This window comes from Schistocerca serialis, chromosome 4 (genome assembly GCF_023864345.2).
Source record: "Schistocerca serialis cubense isolate TAMUIC-IGC-003099 chromosome 4, iqSchSeri2.2, whole genome shotgun sequence".
Classification (NCBI taxonomy): Eukaryota; Metazoa; Arthropoda; class Insecta; order Orthoptera; family Acrididae; genus Schistocerca; species Schistocerca serialis.
Genome location: NC_064641.1, coordinates 766047527 through 766053526, shown reverse-complemented (window position 1 = coordinate 766053526; position 6000 = coordinate 766047527).

Genomic DNA, 6000 nt, shown 5'->3' with positions numbered 1-6000 from the left:
CTGTCATTGAAGCTACTATGCTCAAAGATCCAGGAGCTGGAGAGGTCTCCCATATCCCGTGTGCCAATGAGCCCAACTGATTTACCAATTTGTTTTAATGGACTTTCAGTTCCCTGTGAATGTTTCATAAGAGAGAGAGAGAGGGGTGGCAGAGAAGGATCTGTTAGTCTTCTTACAAAGGCCATGTGTGTACCATTTTATGAGAAGCTAAAAAAAAACCATTGATAGGGAGAAGGAAAAATGAGTATTTTGTAGCCAAATTCAGAGTTATTTTCTACCAATTTTGAAATTATTTACTGCAGAGTTTGGTACTGTATTCGTTTCTGAGGGATTATTTTTAACGCACTGTGTGTTGCTATTTTTTTGGCTTGCTGTATTATGGTGAAAATCTATCTAGCAATTACTTTATAGCATGGCTACCCCCATTGTAGGTTCGAGTCCTCCCTCAGGCACGTGTGTGTGTGTGTGTGTGTGTGTGTGTGTGTGTGTGTGTGTGTGTGTGTGTGTGGGGGGGGGGGGGGGGGGGGGGGGGGGTCATTAGCATAAGTTAGGTTAAGTAGTGTGTAAGCCTAGGGACCGATGACCTTAGCAGTTTGGTCCCATAGGAACTTAGCACAAATTTCCAAAAATTACTTTATATTTATTTACATCACAGATCAGATTTACATTAATAACAAAATCATTTATATTGAACCCGTTAAACCTAATTAAAGCAAAATAACTTTACAACTGTACACTGCTGAAAGTTTTTCAAAGGAAAGTATTATCGTAACTCCAAAATTGTCTTCTGGGACTTTGTGCCACTCATCTTTCAATACTTCACTGTAGTGTAGTAGGGCCCAGAGACTAAATTTGAATACCAAACTGCCTTCAGCACACCTCCATACATTTAATGTTCTCATATCCTCCTGAGAGGGAAAGTTGCATTTCAACTAAATTATCAAAGGATTTGCATCCCTTCAGAATAATTTTGTACACCTGAAGATGAGATTTTAAAATCTTGAAAGCATTCAAGGTTTGAATAAGTATTAATACAACTGAAGTGGATCCCTCCAAATTAATTTTTCATGTGTCTCAGTTGTGGATATCCTACATACCAAATCTTGCAGTATAGGCCAGACCTGTGTTGGTTTATGGATCTGTCACTTGTCGCATCTTTTGCCTTTTGTCAAAGGTTTTATAATATGAAGGAAAACAAATACCAAGTTTCTTAATGATTCAGAGTCCACGTTAAGCTGTAGGTTCCCTCAGGACTGGCCAAGGAGCCCCCTTGGCAATATGATGTGTGTGTATGTGTCACTCTACTGAAGCATATCACTGTAGCTTTCAAAAGTTCTTGAGGAAAATCACTTAAGTTTATCAGGATCTTTAATACTCTAAAGCATGTTCTATTTTTTGGACAGGCAGTATGGATCTGTGGAAAAATGCTCGCCTGCAATGTTGGGAGCCTGGATTTGATTCTTGGGTGACAAATTTCTTAAACAAAGGTGCCTATTCTACAAACATTTCCATGAAATGGAAAATACAGGTGGGAGAGGGAGTGGGAAATCCGTGGCTGTAAAGTTGTAACCAAAGGACTGCTGATTTGAGTCTCCATTTGGTTTCTTTTTTCATATTTTTCTATTCATGTATTTCATTTAAAGGAATGTACACAGTCCACCTAATAAATGCAAGAGACACCGAGACGCGATGTTGTGTGGCCCCTCATGGGAACAAAAGTTACATCATTTAAATTTAAAATTAATTAAATATGTGCTAATTAACACATACTAAGTTGTCATTTTTAAGAAAAATGCTCGACCTCTTATTTATGATTAAATATTGCACACAAGAATCCAGTTTTCATTGGAAATATAAATTTGATTTCACTGATCTTAAAAGATTATTAACAAAGATCAATTGTTTTCATTTTTATGTTTTACCATCCATGGAAATGCCCATTCAACATGCACCTTCATTTAAAAATTTACCATGGCTGGAAATTGAACTTGGGCAACTCGTGTAGAAGGTGATCATCTACCACAAAGTCACACTTATTTTAGTGTATTAAAAATGTGTGGAAAACTACAAAGTTAATTTTTTCAGAATGTTTTTAGTTTGATGAAACTGCTTCAAGAGCTCTGAATTGGAGTTCTGAACTTCACGCGGCATAAATATATAAAAATATACAAAATTCTGATTTCTGTGTGACGATCTTAAATTCAGTCAGGTCAAAACAGTGAGGAAGGCAAAAGTACATACAACCTCCAATAGGACCAAGCCTAGTAAAGCTCTCTAGTGTTCAAACCAACCTTTGTGTTGAAGGCAACTTTACTTAAAGTATGGAACAAACAGAACACAAAATATTGTTTCTCTCCATTTGAAGTTGAAAATGCTGACACCTATGGCAATATTCCAATTTTTTTCTCTTTCTGTTCCACAAAAAACTTTCTGAATGTGCAATGTGTGTGTTGCATAGAGTGAATATAAAATATGAATCACCATTTGGAATATATTTAACTGATGCAAATGATCAGCATATTGTTGTATTTTTCACAGATTAAGTATATTATAACTCTAAAATAAAAGTCTCGTTCTATATCAAAGCTCTAGAAATTGTAATTCAGATCCATGGAACAAGCAAATAACCCATTAACTGAACACACTTGAAATGTCACATTAGTTTAATTACACACCATGCATTAATATTTTTTGTGTCACATTTAATTTGGTTGCTATTCAAGTCTTGAACCTTCTAAACAACACCTTAGTTTATTAAGACACTAAAGACATCCGTTAAAGCCACCTTTAAAAACCTGTAATAGTAATTCACTACTACTACTACAACAACTGCAATATTAAGGGCTTAATATGTCCTTTTTCAAAATGGACTCTTAAATCTTTGTGTGGTCAAAACCTGTTCACAATAGCTGAAAACCAACAGCATGTAGTACCTTACACCGATAACAAAGATTTACCTCACTCCGTGCATAGGAGTGCGTTTCTTCTGCTTTTATGCACAGACTTGAATAACCTTTTGAAGTTCACCAGCATTAAGTAAAGCAGTCTTGGGAAGAGGGGGTGGGGGATATCTTCATTAGGATAGCAGCACCTTGTATACCTTTTTTTCTCACAGAACTAAAAAAAACTTTGATACATACAATTTTTACTTGTTACAAGACACATCAACAAAAGCAAAATCTAGTCAAATTAAATCGGGGGATGCTGAGGGAATTAGATTAGGAAATGAGACACTTAAAGTAGTAGAGGAGTTTTGCTATTTGGGGAGCAAAATAACTGATGATGGTCGAAGTAGAGAGGATATAAAATGTAGACTGGCAATGGCAAGGAAATCGTTTCTGAAGAAGGAAAATTTGTTAGCATCGAGTGTAGATTTAAGTGTCAGGAAGTCGTTTCTGAAAGTATTTGTATGGAGTGTAGCCATGTATGGAAGTGAAACATGGACGATAACTAGTTTGGACAAGAAGAGAATAGAAGCTTTTGAAATGTGGTGCTACAGAAGAATGCTGAAGATAAGGTGGGTAGATCACGTAACTAATGAGGAGGTATTGAATAGGATTGGGGAGAAGAGAAGTTTGTGGCACATCTTGACTAGAAGAAGGGATCGGTTGGTAGGACATGTTTTGAGGCATCAAGGGATCACAAATTTAGCATTGGGGGGCAGCGTGGAGGGTAAAAATCGTAGAGGGAGACCAAGAGATGAATACACTAAGCAGATTCAGAAGGATGTAGGTTGCAGTAGGTACTGGGAGATGAAAAAGCTTGCACAGGATAGAGTAGCATGGAGAGCTGCATCAAACCAGTCTCAGGACTGAAGACCACAACAACAACAAGTCGTATTACTGTGAAGATATGTTGACTCATAATCTAAAGTAACAGTATCTGCTGCACATTATCTTCAAATTTTATGTTAATTATTACATTAATAAAATACAAGGTTCTACTTTTGTCACAATCTTATTTGTCTAAAAAATCTGTAATGAAAGATGCAAACACATTCGCACCTAGATCTCCCTTTCCTTCTCACCAAAAAATATATCACTAAATAGTGAAATTGTAACGTTCCAGAATCTGTTTAAAATGAGGAAAACTGGCCTAGGTTGCAGTCACTAACTGCACTTCTTGCATACCCACGGTAAATAAACAATACTTTTCCTACATCAGTTGCCACTGCATAATTTGACATGGTGCATTGTCATCCACAAAAATTCTATCATTGTTTGGGAAGATGATGTTCATTAATGGCTGCGAATGATCTCCAAGTAGCAGATCATAAACAAGCCCGTCCCATGCTAAAATAGCGCACACCATTCAGAAGCTTGCATGGCGTCTTTGGTCCACAGTTTTGTGGTTTTAGCATTCACAAAATTTTCAATGGTGCTAACAGAACGGAGCATACAAATACACAAAGGAATTTAACTTGAATTTAAAGCCTTTTCACACAAAAATAAAAGTCATAAAGAGTTCTGTGTTCTTCTGTAATTTGTTTGACATTCTTTATAAAGAAAACTTCCATAAAAAGGATAATAATCTCTTGGAATAACTGATTTTACAGGCAGTAAATCATATTCTTTTGTGCAGAAATTGCAACTGGTCCAGTGTACAGATATTTTTATAATCCTTATGACTGCATTGGGGCACCATCAAAGTCACATTTGTCTTTCTTTGGACAGACTAAAGCAATGTTACACTCTTATTTCTTTTACAGGCGAGTCTTTTCCAGCTATTTGTTCAGTATTATGGCTAATGCAGTCGGTTTTTAAAAAACTGTACAGTCTATTAAATTGTGAAAAATTTGGTTTGGACTAAAGCTTGGAAGCAGATGCTTGGCAAAAATGGGATGGAAACTTGGGAGTTTGATCTAAACATTTCATGAACATTTTCTCGCAGTTCATTACTTTCTTCTCTCCATTCGCTTCCTGCTTTGAAATATTATTGGCCTCTTCACTCTGTTTAATCCAACTGCTGTTTAACCAGTCGCCTAAAGTTGAAAGGAAATGTCTTTACACATGTGTAACACACGGATTGTACTTTTAAATTGTACTAATGACTACATTTTTTCCTCGATTCTCCTACTTCCCCCCCCCCCCCCCCCCCTCCCCTTTCCAGTGAACTAGAGTAACAGCATACATTTTCTGTTCCTAATTCTTATTTGTCTATAGTTCTTCTCAGATACTGATGAACAAATTCTCCTGTTCCTTGATTTGCAACAGAATTTCAGTGAGCATTGTGGACCCACTTTCCTAGGTTCTCTTTATACTTCAATTTGTTCTCCTCTTCTCATACCCACAGTATTGTTATATTCTTTGCCTTTCATTCTAGAAAATTTGGCTTCATTTCTTTTCCATATGGAAGGATCTGCCGTACCTTTCTTAGCTTGTTATTTAGTTCTCTTCATTCATAGGTTCTGGCTCCCCAACATTATTCAAGATGTTTACTTGTACAGCTTGCCTTTTCCTTTGATTCTGATTATTTAATACCACTTTATTTTCAACAGCTGCAGCTGACTGTAAATTTTCATTTTTTCTATTTTCTAGTTTCTTATGTATTTCTTCCCTTCCCCTGTTTTCTTGTTGGTTTTGGATCACCTACTTCTGTCTCTTCATATTTCTGTGCTGTAGTACATTCGTAACTTTCCTAAAATTCTCCCAAGAAACCAAAGTCTACCATTCGCCTTCCATATGAGAATCCTTATATGCTCATTCCATTTCATATCGCTTTGTAATGTTATACTTGGATATTTAAATGGTGTGACTGTTCCATTCTGAACATTACAAGTTTGTTTTTGCTACTCATCCTCATTAACTTTTATTTTTCTACATTTATAGCCAGCCACAATTCATGACAACAAGAAGTTTTGTCCAATTCATCTTGTACCATCCTGCAGTAAATCACCTGCAACTTCTTCCCATGCATGACAGCATCAACAGCAAAGAACTGCATGTTGCTGCCCACCTTTTCTGCCAGATCATATATGTATACAGGAAACAGCAATGGTCC